General features: G+C 52.3%; 1 protein-coding gene across 3 annotated transcripts in view; it reads right to left on the bottom strand.

The window, feature by feature from the left end:
• PSPH (phosphoserine phosphatase) overlaps window positions 1-17,666 on the bottom strand; it is a 334,849-nt gene that overhangs the window by 114,373 nt on the left and 202,810 nt on the right. The window lies entirely within an intron of this gene.

Below are 17,666 nucleotides of genomic sequence, written 5' to 3'. Positions count from 1 at the left end.
GTACGCAACTGAAAAGGCTTCCATTCCAGAGAGGACCTGGTTCACCAATCGCTGGAACGTAGCAGGGGCGTTCTTGAGCCCAAAGGGCATCACACAGAACTGGTAGTGACCCTCGGGTGTGGAGAAGGCTGACCTTTCCTTGGCTCCATCCGTCAGGGAAATCTGCCAGTACCCGGATGTGAGGTCAAAGGTACTGAGATATTGGGCAGCTCCCAACCGGTCAATGAGCTCATCCGCCCTCGGGATAGGATGAGCATCTGTCTTTGTCACTGAATTCAGTCACCTATAATCCACACAGAACCGGAGTTCTGGGGTAGTGCCCGGTGGGGCAGCTTTGGGTACCAGTACCACCGGACTGGACCAGGGACTACTTGAAGGCTCAATCACTCCTAGCTCTAGCATCTTGGTAACTTCTCCATGGATGCTAGCCTTCACTTTATCCGACAGTCGGTAGGACTTGGACTTCACAGGTGGGCTGTCCCCTGTGTCCACATCATGGGTACACAGATGAGTCCTTCCCGGGATAAGCGAGAACAAGGAAGCAAACTGCTCAAGTACCTGGCGACAGTCCTTCCGTTGTTCAGGAGTTAGGGACGGTGAAAGGATCACTCCCTCTACCGACCCATCCTTCTCTTGGGACGCAAACAGATCGGGAAGAGGTTCACTTTCCTCATCCTCTGACCCATCAGTCACCATCATTAACGTGACCTCGGGTCTCTCTTGGTGAGGCATGAGGCGGTTGACATGGAGCACCCGATGGGGCTGCCTGGGGGTCTTAAGATCTACCACGTAGGTAACCTTGCCCTTCTTCTCAACCACCTCAAAGGGACCCGACCAGCGATCCTGGAGGGCGCTAAGCTCTCCAGGTTCCATCACCCACACCTTCTGGCCAGGCTCCAGCTCCACCGGGTGAGCATTTCGGTCATACCATTCCTTCATGACTGTCTGGCTGGCTTCTAGGTTTTCAGAAGCTTGCTTCCACAACCTAGCCATTTGGCTACGAAAGGCCAGCATGTAGCTCACCACATCCGGGGGAAGTTTCCTGGGAGTCTTTTCCCATCCATCCTTCACCAGGCTGAGGGGTCCCCGCACAGGGTGCCTGTTAGACCTGTCAGCCCTTTGGGTGGTCCCTCCTCATCATTATTTATTTTGTCCCACTTTTGCCTCAAACCCTGTTTGAATTTTTCCTTTTTGGGAACCACCAGACTTTTTAGTGTTGCTGCAGATTCAGGGAGCCATTTTACCTACCCCTGAAACTTCTGTCTGAGGGCCTGAAGCACAAAATGGTGGCCACCTGTGACATCACCAGCATCCACTGGAACCTACCAGCACCTTCCAGAACATTCCAGAACCCTGTGACAGTTGGAGGCGGTTTGGAATGTTGGGGAGTTAAGACAGAGAGTTGGCAGTTGGAGCTGGCAGTTGGCACCTGACTGGTGAGGAGTGAGCAGCAAAAACGTGAAGGAGGAAGGAGTGAAGCAGCAGGGGTGGAAACTTGTGCCTGGAGTGGGGTCCATAAACCCACCCTTGATACTAGTCCCTACTGACGGAGCCCAGCCTAGAGCCCTGTGTGGGAAAAAGTCAGAAAAACCATCCTGAGGACCTGGACAGCAGGAACAGGCCTTAGAAACAAGAGAACAGCAAGATCCTGACCTGGAAGCTGGTTTCCCTGAAGTCCGACGTCGAGTAGCCTAAGACCTGGAGCCCGAGGTGGAGAAGCGGCGCTGACTGGAAAAGCAGACGTCGTACCCGGAGCCGCCAGAGGTCGAGAGAGGGCGCCGTCAGAGGTCGTGAGGAATACCAGAGGTCGAGGAGGAAGTTACCCGAGGTCGAGTGAGCGGCGTCATCGGAGGAGTGAAGTCCGCCCTCCGGAGTCGTCGGAGACCGAGGTGAAGGGTAACGGAGGTCGGGAGTGAGGATCGCACTCCGGAGTCGCCGGAACCTGTGAGAATCGTGCCGGAGGTCGGGAGTGGAGGTCGCACTCCGGAGTCGCCGGAAACCTGTGAGGAGCACCGGAGGTCGGGAGTGAGGATCGCACTCCGGAGCCGCCGGAAGTCGACATCGAGGCAAGGCCGGCCGACGTCATCGAATCGGAGGCCGAGATCGAACCGAGGCCGCTGACATCGAGACCGGAGCCGCCTGCCGGCGTCGTCAAAGAACTGACATTGTGCCGAGGCCGCCGACATCGAGCTGGAACCGCCTCACGGCATCGACCCGACTCCAGCGGCGTCGGAGCATCAGAAAAAGGGCAGTAAGTGGAGTAGAGGGCGCCTAAGGCCCTGTGGAGACCTGAGAGACTGCTCTAAGGGGCTATGGAGGTGCTGGAACCAACCTGACTGTGCCAGGGGTGAACTGGGACTAATCTAGAGAAGTTGTGTGGAGAGAGAGAGCCAGGTCTCTGGTATTTTCCCCCTTTATCTACCTCAGTTTAGGCCTCAGCCTTGACCAAGCCAGGGAGTAGACCCCCACAAGCTGTGCCTGGGCCAAATCAGCCCTTAGGAATTCAAAAGTGATCTGAATCCATGAGTGTCACTGTCAGCTTTTAAGTATTTATTAGGGGCACTGTATTTATTGTATTTAACCTATTTATTGTTCCACTATATTTATTGGTTACAGTATTTATTGCCTCAGAATATTTAATTGCCTGTCTGTATTGCACTTTTATTTATGCCTTCAGTATTTATGATCACCCCTATTTATTGAATCATTAAGCCAGTATTTATTTGTCCTGCACTTTCTAAAAAGTTTGTATATTGGGATTGTTATTTATTTTCTCCAATCAGCAACTAAGAGAAAAAGCAGATAAAGAAAGTTATTTTCATAATTTTTACGGTGTAGAGTCGTTTTTGGAACGGATGCACGCATGGTTATTGTTTGGGTATGTTGTATGCTTAGCACGGAGCCTGATTCCTGACCACTCGAGCCAAGCTACCACAGTGTGTCCGGAAGACCACCACCACCCCTTTCAGAGTGGGAGTGTGGGTTTCCAACATAAATTGGTGTTCAGTGGTGGGATAGAGCTGTGCCTACGTATACTCAACAATAACTGTGGGTAGTCCATAGGTCTACACCGGGAGTTTTCTCAAAGCGGCCTTCCTAATTGTGGGTTTTTGTTTTTTCCAAATTTACTCTGGTGGTGGGAGGAGGTATTATTAAAGGTACCCCCCTGCATAGTTACTGCACAAAAACCTGTCCTCTAACCTGAGTGGGCAAGATGGAGTTTGTACTAGAAAATCTAGAAACGTACACTGTGGCCCAACTCAGGGAGTTTTGCCAGAGGGAGGGGGTGTACTGTCCCCCAGGAGCAAAGAAGGGTGCACTCCAAACCAGCTTAAGGGCTTGGGGGGAGGCACGCCGAGAAAGCAAGGCTGAGGAGGAAGACAGGGATGGAGAGCCTGACCCCGAGGGGGCTGAGATGTACCAACCTGAGGTGGGGAACCTGTCAGCAGGGCCCAGAACCATTTCTAGGAAGGGCAGCAGTGCCTCTAGCGGTGGCTTGTCTGAAGTGGAGCTAACAGACCGGAGGGAGAAAAGACAGCTCACATGGGACTTAGCAAGGCTGGAAAAGGAAAAGGAGGAGCAGAGGATGGCCCATGAATTACGACTGAAAGAAATAGATCTTCAGATCTTGAGAATCGGGGCACAACCTGTTCCTAATGGTGGCAGCCAGACCCAAGAGATCACCAGGGAACCTAAACCATACCTGCCAAAGGACATAGTAGCTAGCTATGGAGTGGGCGACGATATCGCCAAGTGGCTAGCGGCCTATGAGGTCTCGTTGAGGGCCCATGGGGTTCCAGAGAAGTACTGGGGAGGGGGATTGTACAAGTACATGCCTCCAGCTGGTAGGGATGCTTTATTGGCCCTCGAAGAGGATGAGCAGACCCACTACCCCGCCATGAAACTGGCGCTCATCAGAAAGTTTGGACTAACACCTGAAAAGTACAGACAGAAGTTCAGGGGTAGTCACAAACTGGGCACGCAGAATTGGGTGGACTTCCTGGACTATGCAAAGAAGGCACTGGAAGGTTGGATTCAGGGCAGTGAAGTGAGGAACTACGAGGGGTTGTTTGACCTGGTACTGAAGGAACACCTGCTCGAGAAATGTTTCCCTGAACTGCGGCAACACCTGGTGGATAGCAAGCTGACCAGTCCCCGGAAGCTTGCTGAGGAGGCGGACATTTGGGCTAGTACCCGGGTGTCCACAAGGGGGACTGGAGGGGGTACTCAAAAGGCCGGACAGGGCGCCCCCCAGAAGAAAGAGGGAGGGGAAAAGAAAAAGGAGTTCTCCAAAGGCCCCCAAAATAACTTCCAAGGGAAGGGAACAGGATTCACCCCTAAGGCTAACCCGCCCAGAAACCCTAATCCTGGCCAGAGTCAGCAGCCAAGGGTTGTCCATTGCTATGAGTGCGGTGGCGTTGGACACGATAAAGGAGATCCGAAGTGCTTGAAACGACCACCCCCTCCCACTGGAGGAAAGACCCCCGGAGTAGCTAGTGTAGTGCTCGGGGAGGAGATGCCCTTAACTAAGGGAAGGGAGTGGGCGGGTGTCACTTTAGTGTCCCTGGGAGAACGGGAGATGGTTCCCAAGATCCAGGTGCCCGCAAATACCGCAAAGTATGGGCAGTGGGTCACCATCAACGGCCAAAGAGGGGAGGCTCTGAGAGACACAGGAGCCAGTATGACTATGGTACGTAGCCAACTGGTGTCTCCAGAGCAGGTAATTCCCGATGTACTCCACCCAGCCGCGATGGCTGACGGCAGAACAGGCCACTATCCAGTGGCCGAGGTTCCCTTTGAATGGGGGGGGGGGTTGCAGGTTCACTTCGAGTTGCCGTAAGCCCTGCCGTGCCAGTCGATTGTCTGCTGGGGAATGACATGGAGCACAACGCTTGGAAGGAGGTGGAATACCGGACTCACACCGAGATGCTGGGTACACCTGACTGGGCCTGTGTTAGCACAAGGTCCACGACTACCCGAAGAGGGAGTTCATTTCGGCTGGAGCCTGGAACAAAGGCCCAGCCAGCTGCCAGTCAAGGGAAGAACCGAGGACAGGAGGAGCCTGCCTCGGCGTCCCCACCCCGTAGGACGGATAGGCCACCGGAGGTGGTGGACCAGGAGTCTGCGGTGGGGGACGTTACCAACCTAGAGGACCTACCCATCCCGGCCGAGTGGCACGTGGAGGGAGGCCCGTCCAGGGAGGAATTCTGCCAGGGCCAGAGGGAGTGCCCTACCCTTGAGGGGCTGAGGCGACAGGCCGAAGCCCAGGCAGCAGGGAACGTTGAAGGGAACTACAGTGTTTACTGGGAGGATGGCCTCCTCTACAGTGAACCCAAGGCACCCCTACACGGATCGTCACAAGCCTTGGTAGTTCCTCAACGTTATCGAGCCTTCCTTCTGGAGTTGGCTCACGAGATACCATTGGCAGGACACCTGGGACAAGACAAGACCTTCGCCCGTCTTGTCCCACACTTTTATTGGCCTCAGATGAAAGTGTCGTCCGATACCTACTGCCGGACATGTGTGTCTTGCCAAGCCAGTGGGAAAACAGGGGTGAAGCTGAAAGCTCCCCTGGAACCACTTCCTGTCGTTAGCACCCCCTTTGAAAGGGTGGGCATCGACATTGTGGGTCCATTAGATCCGCCAACTACAGCTGGTCACAGGTTTATCCTGGTTCTGGTGGATCATGCCACACGGTACCCAGAGGCAATACCTCTGAGGACCATAACAGCACCTGTTGTGGCAAGGGCCCTGATGGGAATCTTTACCCGAGTGGGTTTTCCCAAGGAAGTTGTGTCCGACAGGGGGACCAACTTCATGTCAGCGTATATGCGGGCAATGTGGAAGGAGTGTGGAGTGACATACCGGTTCACCACTCCTTACCACCCCCAGACAAATGGTCTGGTGGAAAGGTTTAACAAAACCTTGAAGGGCATGATCAGAAGTCTGCCTGAAAGCCTGCGGAGGAAATGGGACGTCCTCCTACCCTGTTTACTTTTTTCCTACAGGGAAGTGCCACAGAAGGGAGTGGGCTTCAGCCCCTTCGAGCTTCTGTATGGGCACCCTGTACGTGGACCTCTCAACCTGGTGAGAGACGGATGGGAAAGAACTCCCAGAAAGCTTCCCCAGGATGTGGTGAGCTACATGCTGGCCTTCCGGAGCCAAATGGCTAAGTTGTGGAAGCAAGCTTCTGACAACTTGGAAGCCAGCCAAGCCGTGATGAAGGCGTGGTATGACCACAATGCTCACCCGGTGGAGTTGGAGCCTGGCCAGAAGGTGTGGGTGATCGAACCCGGAGAGCTTAGTGCCCTCCAGGATCGCTGGTCAGGACCCTTTGAGGTGTTGGAGAAGAAGGGTAAGGCTACCTACTTGGTGGACCTGAAGACCCCTCGTCAGCCCCTGCGGGTGCTGCATGCCAACCGCCTCAAACCCCACCACGAGAGGCCCGAAGTCATCTTGATGATGGTGATTGACGGAGGAGAGGACGTGGAAAGCGAGCCTCTCCCTGATCTGTTTGCGTCTCAAGAGAAGGATGGGTCGGTGGAGGGAGTGATTCTCTCCCCATCTCTAACTCCTGAACAGCAGGAGGACTGTCGCCAGGTCCTGGGGCAGTACTCCTCGTTGTTCTCCCTTGTCCCGGGTAGGACTCACCTGTGCGTCCATGACGTGGACACAGGAGACAGCCCACCTGTGAAGTCCAAGATCTACCGGATGTCAGACAAGGTGAAGGCCAGCATTCATAGTGAAGTCACTAAGATGCTGGAGCTAGGAGTGATCGAACCTTCTAGCAGCCCCTGGTCCAGTCCGGTGGTGTTAGTACCAAAAGCTGCACCACCGGGTGCCCAACCAGAACTGAGGTTCTGTGTGGACTATCGGGGACTGAATTCAGTGACCAAAACTGATGCTCATCCGATCCCTAGGGCGGATGAATTGATTGACCGGCTGGGAGCTGCCCAATATCTAAGTACCTTTGACCTTACTTCAGGGTACTGGCAGATCTCTTTGACTGATGGAGCAAGGGAAAGGTCAGCCTTCTCCACGCCCAATGGCCACTACCAGTTCTGTGTGATGCCCTTTGGGCTCAAGAACGCACCTGCCACGTTTCAGCGCCAGGTAAACCAGATCCTCACCGGAATGGAGAGTTTCTCTGCTGCTTATCTGGATGACATAGCCGTCTTCAGTAACAGCTGGGAGGATCACTTGCGTCACCTGCAAGCTGTTCTCCAGGCCCTGAGACAAGCTGGATTGACGATCAAGGCCAGCAAGTGCCAGATCGGGCAGGGGTCGGTAGTGTACCTTGGACACTTGGTGGGTAGGGGAGCGGTGCAACCCCTCCAGGCGAAGATCGAGGCCATCATGGCCTGGGAACCCCCCAAGACTCAGACTGAGGTCCGAGCATTTTTGGGCCTCACGGGATACTACCGCCGCTTCGTGAAGGGATACGGTACCATCGTAACCCCCCTCACGGAGCTCACGTCCAAGAAACAACCTCGACGGGTAGTCTGGACGGAGGCTTGTCAGCAAGCCTTTGAGAGATTGAAGAAAGCCATGTGCGAGGCCCCGGTCTTAAGGGCCCCAGACTTTTCCAAGGAGTTCATTGTCCAGACAGATGCATCAGAACATGGCATTGGGGCAGTGTTATCGCAACTCAACGAAGAGGGTCTGGATCAACCCGTGGTCTTCCTATCCCGGAGACTACTTCCCAGGGAACAGAAGTGGAGTGCAATAGAGCGTGAAGCCTTTGCAGTGGTATGGGCTCTGAAGAAGTTGCGGCCATACCTGTTTGGCTCGCACTTCCTAGTTCAGACCGACCACAGACCCCTTCGTTGGCTGATGCAAATGAAGGGGGAGAATCCCAAGTTGTTGAGGTGGTCTATTTCCCTACAGGGGATGGACTTTCAGGTGGAACATCGGCCTGGAGTGGACCACGCCAATGCAGACGGTCTCTCAAGGTATTTCCGCCTTAGTGATGAGAACTCCCAAGGGGTTGGGTAGCTCTCCCCACTTTCAGCTGGGGGGGGACGCGTGTTAGACCTGTCAGCCCTTTGGGTGGTCCCTCCTCATCATTATTTATTTTGTCCCACTTTTGCCTCAAACCCTGTTTGAATTTTTCCTTTTTGGGAACCACCAGACTTTTTAGTGTTGCTGCAGATTCAGGGAGCCATTTTACCTACCCCTGAAACTTCTGTCTGAGGGCCTGAAGCACAAAATGGTGGCCACCTGTGACATCACCAGCATCCACTGGAACCTACCAGCACCTTCCAGAACATTCCAGAACCCTGTGACAGTTGGAGGCGGTTTGGAATGTTGGGGAGTTAAGACAGAGAGTTGGCAGTTGGAGCTGGCAGTTGGCACCTGACTGGTGAGGAGTGAGCAGCAAAAACGTGAAGGAAGAAGGAGTGAAGCAGCAGGGGTGGAAACTTGTGCCTGGAGTGGGGTCCATAAACCCACCCTTGATACTAGTCCCTACTGACGGAGCCCAGCCTAGAGCCCTGTGTGGGAAAAAGTCAGAAAAACCATCCTGAGGACCTGGACAGCAGGAACAGGCCTTAGAAACAAGAGAACAGCAAGATCCTGACCTGGAAGCTGGTTTCCCTGAAGTCCGACGTCGAGTAGCCTAAGACCTGGAGCCCGAGGTGGAGAAGCGGCGCTGACTGGAAAAGCAGACGTCGTACCCGGAGCCGCCAGAGGTCGAGAGAGGGCGCCGTCAGAGGTCGTGAGGAATACCAGAGGTCGAGGAGGAAGTCACCCGAGGTCGAGTGAGCGGCGTCATCGGAGGAGTGAAGTCCGCCCTCCGGAGTCGTCGGAGACCGAGGTGAAGGGTAACGGAGGTCGGGAGTGAGGATCGCACTCCGGAGTCGCCGGAACCTGTGAGAATCGTGCCGGAGGTCGGGAGTGGAGGTCGCACTCCGGAGTCGCCGGAAACCTGTGAGGAGCACCGGAGGTCGGGAGTGAGGATCGCACTCCGGAGCCGCCGGAAGTCGACATCGAGGCAAGGCCGGCCGACGTCATCGAATCGGAGGCCGAGATCGAACCGAGGCCGCTGACATCGAGACCGGAGCCGCCTGCCGGCGTCGTCAAAGAACTGACATTGTGCCGAGGCCGCCGACATCGAGCTGGAACCGCCTCACGGCATCGACCCGACTCCAGCGGCGTCGGAGCATCAGAAAAAGGGCAGTAAGCGGAGTAGAGGGCGCCTAAGGCCCTGTGGAGACCTGAGAGACTGCTCTAAGGGGCTATGGAGGTGCTGGAACCAACCTGACTGTGCCAGGGGTGAACTGGGACTAATCTAGAGAAGTTGTGTGGAGAGAGAGAGCCAGGTCTCTGGTATTTTCCCCCTTTATCTACCTCAGTTTAGGCCTCAGCCTTGACCAAGCCAGGGAGTAGACACCCCCAAGCCTTCCACATCCCCACAAGCTGTGCCTGGGCCAAATCAGCCCTTAGGAATTCAAAAGTGATCTGAATCCATGAGTGTCACTGTCAGCTTTTAAGTATTTATTAGGGGCACTGTATTTATTGTATTTAACCTATTTATTGTTCCACTATATTTATTGGTTACAGTATTTATTGCCTCAGAATATTTAATTGCCTGTCTGTATTGCACTTTTATTTATGCCTTCAGTATTTATGATCACCCCTATTTATTGAATCATTAAGCCAGTATTTATTTGTCCTGCACTTTCTAAAAAGTTTGTATATTGGGATTGTTATTTATTTTCTCCAATCAGCAACTAAGAGAAAAAGCAGATAAAGAAAGTTATTTTCATAATTTTTACGGTGTAGAGTCGTTTTTGGAACGGATGCACGCATGGTTATTGTTTGGGTATGTTGTATGCTTAGCACGGAGCCTGATTCCTGACCACTCGAGCCAAGCTACCACAGTGTGTCCGGAAGACCACCACCACCCTTTCAGAGTGGGAGTGTGGGTTTCCAACAGTGCCCGTACAACAACTCGAAGGGGCTGAAGCCCACTCCCTTCTGTGGTACCTCCCTGTACGAAAACAGCAAACAAGGTAGGAGGACGTCCCATTTCCTCCGCAGGCTCTCGGGCAGACTCCGGATCATGCCCTTTAAGGTTTTGTTAAACCTTTCCACCAGACCATTAGTTTGGGGGTGATAAGGAGTGGAGAACCGGTAAGTAACTCCACACTCTTTCCACATGGCCCGCATGTAGGCCGACATGAAGTTGGTACCTCTGTCCGACACCACTTCCTTGGGGAATCCCATCCGGGTAAAAATTCCCATAAGGGCCCGTGCCACCGCAGGTGCAGTAATGGTCCTCAGAGGGATAGCCTCTGGGTACCGTGTGGCATGATCCACCAGAACCAGGATAAACCTGTGACCGGCCGATGTTGGTGGATCCAATGGCCCGACAATGTCGATGCCCACCCTTTCAAAGGGGGTACCAACGACAGGCAGTGGTTCCAGGGGAGCTTTCAGCTTCACCCCTGTCTTCCCACTAGCTTGGCAGGTTACACACGTCCTACAAAAAGTATCGGACGTAATCCTCATCTGAGGCCAGTAAAAATGAGGGACAAGTCGAGCAAAGGTCTTGTCTTGTCCCAAGTGTCCTGCCAAGGGTATTTCGTGAGCCAGTCCTAATAGGAAGGCTCGGTAACGCTGGGGAACTACCAAAGCCCGGGATGAACCATGCACCGGAGCCTTGGGTTCGCTATACAGGAGTCCATCTTCCCAGTATATGTGGAAGTTCCCCGAGTCGTTACCCGCTGTCTGGGCTTCGGCCTGCCGCCGTAACCCCTCAAGGGTAGGGCACTCCTTCTGGGCCCGACAAAACTCTTCCCTAGTAGGTCCTCCCGCCACCTGCCAGTCTGCAGGGGTAGGTAAGCCCTCCAGGGACGTTACATCCCCCTCCGTAGACTCCGGGACCACTTCAGTTGCCCCATCCACCTTTGGAGGGTCAGATGCCGGGGCAGGCTTTCCCCGTCCCCGTCTACCCTTTCCGGCAGCTGGTTGGGCCTTTGTCCCAGGCTCCAACCTCTGTGAATCCCCTCTTCGGGTAGTCACGGACCGAGTGTGGGCACACGTCCACTCAGGGGTCCCCAACATTTCCATGTGGGCCCTGAACTCAACCTCCTTCATTGCCGAGTGTTCAAGGTCGTTTCCCAACAGGCAGTCGACCGGCATGGCAGGGCTGATCGCAACTCGTAGAGGACCCGCCACCCCTCCCCACTCAAAGGGAACCTGGGCCACCGGATAGTGACCCTCTCGGTTGTCAGCCATCACAACCGGGTGGACTACATTGGGGACCACCTGCTCCGGGGACACCAGCTGACTCCTTACCATAGTCATGCTGGCTCCTGTGTCCCTCAGAGCCTCCACCCTCTGGGCATTGATGGGGACCCATTGCCTGTACTTAGTAGTATTCGAGGGCATCTGAGTCTTAGGAACCATCTCACAATCCCCTAAGGACACTAGGGTTAGCCCTGCCCACTCACCTCCCTTATCTAGGGGCAACTCCTCCCCGAGCACTACACTCGCCACCCCAGGGGTCTTTCCTCCAATGGGAGGGTGTGGTCTCTTGGGGCACTTGGCATCCCCCTTATAGTGCCCAACCTCACCACACTCATAACATCGGACAACCCTAGGCTGCTGACCACGGTCAGGATAAGGGGGTTTGTGGGGGCCAACCTTAGGAGGGAATCCTACTCCCTTCCCTGGTGAACTCTTTTGGGGGCCTTTAGAGAACTCCCTCTTTTTGTCTCCCCCCTCTTTCTTCTGGGGGGCGTCCTGTCCAGCCCCTTGGAAATTCCCTCCAGTCCCTTTTGAGGATACCCGGAAAACTTTTCTCGAGGAGGTGCTCCTTTAAAATTAAACTGTACAGTCCCTCATAGTCCTTGACATCACTGCCCCGCACCCAGCCCTCTAAGGCCTTCCTAGCATAGTCCAAGAAGTCCACCCAATTCTGGGTGGACAACTTCTGACCGCCCCGAAACCTCTGCCTGAATTTTTCAGGGGTCAGCCCAAATTTCCTCACTAGGGCTACCTTCATGACGGGGTACCTGGTCTGGTCTGGCTGTTCTAGCACTAATAAGGCATCCCTCCCCACCGGAGGCATATACCTATACAGGCCACCCCCCCACTGGGCTTCGGGGACCCCATGGGCTCTTAGAGAGACCTCATAGGCGGCCAGCCATTTTACAATGTCATCCCCGACACCATAGCTGGCGACTACATCCTTGGGCAGGTAGGGCCTGGACTCTCTCGGGATTTCTCTCGGTATGCTGCCACCATTAGGACTGCTGGGGGTTCCAAGTTGAAGGGCTTTGAGCTCTAACTCCTTTAAGTGGAGCTCATGGAGGAACCTCCTCTCCTCCCTCTCCTTTTCCAACCGGGCCAGATCCATTCTAAGCTGCCTCTCTTCCCTTCGGTCAACTAGGTCAGCAGAGGACAGGCTCCCCCCTGAGGCGCTACTTCCCACCCTCGATGGGGCCCTGGACCCAACGTCCATATTACCGCTCCCAGGGGGAAGAAGGACTTCCGGTTCTTCTAGGAGATCTAGTCCTGGTTCTTCCTCCCGTTTCCCGCTAGGGTGGGCCATAATCCAGGCTCTTAAGCTTGGAGCTCTGTTTTCTTCGCCCCCTGCTTAAAGAATACCTCCCGTCCCTGGCAGAACTCCTTCAATTGGGCCACTGTATACTCCTCCAGCCTACCCAATTCGAATTCCATCCTACCAGATGGGACCCCAACACAGTTAACAAGAACTTTACTCAAGAAGACTTTCCCAAGAAAGGAAATATACACAGGACAATTTTTAAAAACCTCCAATTAGGAAAACAATCTGGAGAAAACTCCAGTCAAAACAATCCAGTGTAGGTGGTGATGCGCGCAAAACTGCTACTAAGCGGATGCAAGCACTGAATAAGGATCCCACCGCTGAGCACCAACTTGTTGGACCTTTGTCCTAGGGGTAGCTTGGCTCAGGTCAACAGGCTTACATCTCCACTTGACCTCTCATGCCTGCATCCTACCCAGCTCACAATCTGGCGCAGCACCACTCAAAAACAACGCTACACCGATTAATGTTAAGGATTACCAGTCGTCTTTATCCTCTTTTTCTTTAACTGTGGTTATACATGTTCATATTTAAAAATGGAGAATTTCATTACATTTGTTTTGACCATCTAGTTTCACATTTGTTACCCCTCTGTAGCTCTTTTCCTACCCCCCTCCCCTGTGATTCCAACCCAACTCTATGCCACTGGGGCACCACTTTAATTCTCCATCTACGCGCTCACCCTGACATCACATTTCTCTATACATCAGTTGGTTACACAGTCTCTGCAAGGTTCTTCTGACATGACTACTTTAACTATTCATCCTGGTCCTTATTGCTGACTCCAATTCTGCCACTCCTACACTCAGGGATAAGGGGGGAAATACACTCTACTACTGGTCTTAGCGGGTGCTCTCTAGACAGTGTAAAGAACAACTTATTTTATCATAAATTACGTATGCATTTCAGGGTAGTCACTGTCACAACCCCGCCACCTAGACATCTAGAGGATAACAGCTATTTCAACATTTCATTTCATTGCAACAGTACATAGGCTTCAATCGCGTAGATGTCTGTATTTGTCTACTCTGGGTCTGGGCTTCACAGAGACTAAAAAGGACATCTACTGAACTCAGTTGTGTGTTTCCCTGGACTCTCTTTCCCCCTTCCCCCCCTTCCTCTCCAATACCCAGCTTACGGTCCAGTCCCGGTGTCCTCTTTTCCAGTGGTCCCGTCAGAACTGGAACCAACTCCCCCTCACTTCGTGAGAGACGGACTTCTTCGTCGGCGAGGCGTTCCCCTTCTCAGGGAGGGCGAGGACCCGGGAACTCCCACCGATCCCCACCCCCGAGGAATAACTTATGGGAGATCCCCTTTCGGAAGGATAATCCTCAATCGGGCTCTTTCCCGCCCTCTGTCCGGTTCCGTGCCTCCCTCCGCTACGGTCTTTTGGACAGACAGCTGCTGAGGACTCAAATCGGGGACCGGGACGTTGCGCGATCCCCGCCTCTAGGGACAGGACGGGACGCATTCTCCCTCTCCTTCCGGCAACGAAGGGCGGCGCTTTGGCCCCTTCCCACGTGATCGGAGGACGGCAGCCTCCGGGCCGGACACGCCCCCCCCCTCCTTCTTCCTGAAGCGACTTCTCCTCAGAGGATTGGCAACGTCGCTGGCTCCCAGCCCCTCACCTCTCCAGCTCCTGGGGCACCGCGGATCCACTTCAGAGGGCCCCCGGCCACGCTACCGACCACGGAGTGGCGGCAGGGTCCATTTCAGGTAGGACCTCGTCAAGGGAATATAACGGGGGCAGGGGGGTCTTGGGGCGGCACCAAACGCTGCTAGGAATTCCCCGGTCCAGGTGGCACAGAAAGACACAGTCCTCTTAGCTACGGACCGCGGTCAACTTCTCCTCACTTAGGGATAAGGGGGGGTTAATCACCAGGGCCAGTCTAATTCTTCCTCTCCTGCCAGGACGGCCCGCGGGATGAGTCGGTCTCAGACAGCAATCCTGGACCCCCTTCAGGGGTTCTGGCCACTTTTGAAAATCCTAGAATTACGCTGTTCCACCAGTTCACTGCCTGCATTCAGGGACCGGTCACAAGGGTAGGGGTGGTGTTACTAGGATTAAGACTCAGTGCAGACCCGTGGACCTGTCCGTTCCCCTCTGAGTACAACCACCTCCTCACACAGGCGCCTTACTCCTGAATGACTCCACAGCCCAACTTGATTCTAAAATGGCCGCCCTCCTGCCACCTCTATTTATCACCTTGGGCTGGACTTGCCAGAGGGGTCCAGAAGGTTCTGGAACCTCCCATGGCAGTCATGGCCCGGGTGCTGAGGTGACAGTTGGAGCCACCATTTTGTGAATCCTACCTTCCTCATCTATCTACCTCAGGGGAGCACCTTGCGCCTTTCCCTCATGTGATGAGGAAGAGGCGCCCAGAACCTCTACATCAGCACCCCAAAAAGCTTGGTAGACAGAAAAAAATGAGAAGGGGAAAAGGGACAAAAATAATCAAATGAGGAGGGAACTGCCAAAGGGCTGACAGGTCTAACACACTCACACTTTGATTTGAGGCAGAGGCATCTCAAAGTCATTATTAACCATTCGGGGGCAGTTTTTTTGTGAAAGCTGGTTCCATGGGGTGGCAGGTAGAAGGCCAGCAGGGTCGCATTCAGATGCATAGCCCTAATCCTCTCGATCCCTGGGGCCTCACAGTAATGGTCTAGAAGACAGAGGAAAGGAGCGCGATTCATAGATATTGTCAAAGAGAAGGCCCAGAATAGGGAGCACTGTATGCGGACTAATTTTTATGTTTACAAATGGCCAGAGACCCCTTCTTCAGAGAGATACCACAAAGAAGGGGACAATATAAGTGTTTTTGTTTTTTTAAAAAGGACATTCATTAGTGAAGCTGGTACTGCTGCCAAGTGTGTAAGTGGCCACTGCTGGTTATCATAAAAGGAGCAGATGCAGCAGGATTAGGGCCCAGGGATTTGGGGGGCCCACTGCATCACACTTATGACTGTCTACCTTTAAAAAAAAGGGGCATCAGAGCTTACTGTCCTTTCAAGCATTAGGACAGAGGTGATGATCCATACTGGAGGGGAAGATGTAAAAAAGGAAAAGGAGATAGCCTGATAATCAGGACTGCAGTTATCATTAGTGCAGCAGGTATAGTTGCATTGGAGTCAAAGAGTGTGAGGGGCTCACAACACCCCAATTATGTGGAGCAGTTTGTTTGGGATATCAGTTTTTGTTTGATGCTTTTGCTGTTTTATAAGTCTCATATTTGGTGCAATTCATAAGCTATAGAAAAAATATTCCTGAAATCATCTCATAAGCCCTGCTCCTTGCACGCAGTCATGTCCCTCCCGCTCCCTCAATCCTTGTCATAAAGTTTTGGAGGGGGGCCCGACCTCAAAACATTTTGCTTAGGGGGTGCTCAGAGTAAAAAAGTTTGAAGACCTCTGGTCTAGACGTTAAATGTCACCAGTGGACTGCAGCGCCTATTGTGCCATCCAGTATAGAGTCAGTGCAAACATGGCTTCACGCCTACCATTGCAGACTGCAATTTGACCTGTCAAAGTTGACACTTCTGACAGGTCAAAATTCCCATTTTAAATTTAATTAATTCACCCCTAACTAGGCCTAGTAGCCCACAAGGCAGGGTGCATGGTTTTGAAAAGTAGGTAATGTACAAAGTTATAGTTAATATATCCTTACAGTGACTAGAACCCAAGAGAAATGTTCAGTGTAGGAAGGCTGGCTGGCCCATAGGAGTTTAAACCAGAAATTAAAATACTAATGCTGTACCTAGGGATTGGAGCTAGATAGAAAAATCATTAAACAAGTATTTTTAATAGTTATTAAAAATCAAATTTAATGTTGAAGTCAGATTTAAAAATAAATAAAAATATTAAGGAAAAGTAACTTTTAGAAAGTTACCTTTTCCTTACCTGAAGTTCCTGGAAGCTAAATTTCAATTGCTCTCAGACTCCTCCCACCCAGTGATTAGAATTTGAATGGGTGTAAAAAAAGGTGTGAAGGCCTCCACAATAATTAAATTAACTATAGATGGTGTCGACATGTTTCTCAGCGTTATGTCTAATTCTGGCCTATTCATCAGACCATCAATTTCATCTTATTCGTTACTAACCGAGAAGTCTTTTAATTATTTACACAGGTATCTCTATAACAGAAAATATGCACTAAGCCATAAAGGCACCCAAGTCTTGCATGCTTCACTGTGTTATAACTCTCAACAGTTGGTTTCGCCTCTCTACGGATTTACATAGGCCACCTCATTTTATCAGTTCCATCTACTCTATTTGGAGCAATAGTACTAGTAAAGAATGCAGAGAAAGAGAAATTAGTACAAGTGTGTGGTAAACAGGATTAAGGAAAAGGTTCCCACTAACCTTGCTTGCAGAAAAGGAGTCTGGTTAATGAGTACTTTTAAACATTTTACAATAAGATTTACATTGTCTGCTTGGAACCAGAATTTGATGGAGTTACATTAAATAAAAGTTGGGAACATTTTGCTAAAGTAATACATTTACATGTTGTCACAAAAACATAATACATTTTACATCTTGTCACCTAAGACAGTCGCTTTACTCTCAACACCAAGCACTCATGACTACATACCTCCCCTACAGGTTACAGCCACTGGGGAACACAGGAAGTTAGTATGGCAAACATATCCAGCCAAGCTGTGCCATTAAGACAGCCATTATGGTGCACAGAGATGTCTCTGTCTACACCAGGAAATATTTCAGTTAGCTGCACCCGATGAAGGTAGAGGACCTGCTGCACCTGCCATATAAGCCACAACCTGGTCATCAACTGATGACTACAAACCATGGGCAGCCCTTGCCAGGCTTAATGCCACAACTACTTCAATCGGAAGCTATCAGGCATCTGCCACTTCATCAATTATACTTGCACTGCCCCAGGCAGCGCTATACTGCTTACGTGGCTGGGAAGTACAGAAGGAAGTACCTCATAAGCCAAACCATGACCTATGGTACTTCACAGCACACTGGAAAACCTCTGGATATTCTCCTACCACCAGGTACAATAATTAGTCTTCTTCCACGGACACTATGCTCCAAAGCAATCTCACTAAACTTAATCACTTGGCAGCAA

This window comes from Triturus cristatus, chromosome 3_2 (genome assembly GCF_964204655.1).
Source record: "Triturus cristatus chromosome 3_2, aTriCri1.1, whole genome shotgun sequence".
NCBI lineage: Eukaryota > Metazoa > Chordata > Amphibia > Caudata > Salamandridae > Triturus > Triturus cristatus.
This window is presented reverse-complemented; position numbering and strand designations above follow the sequence as displayed.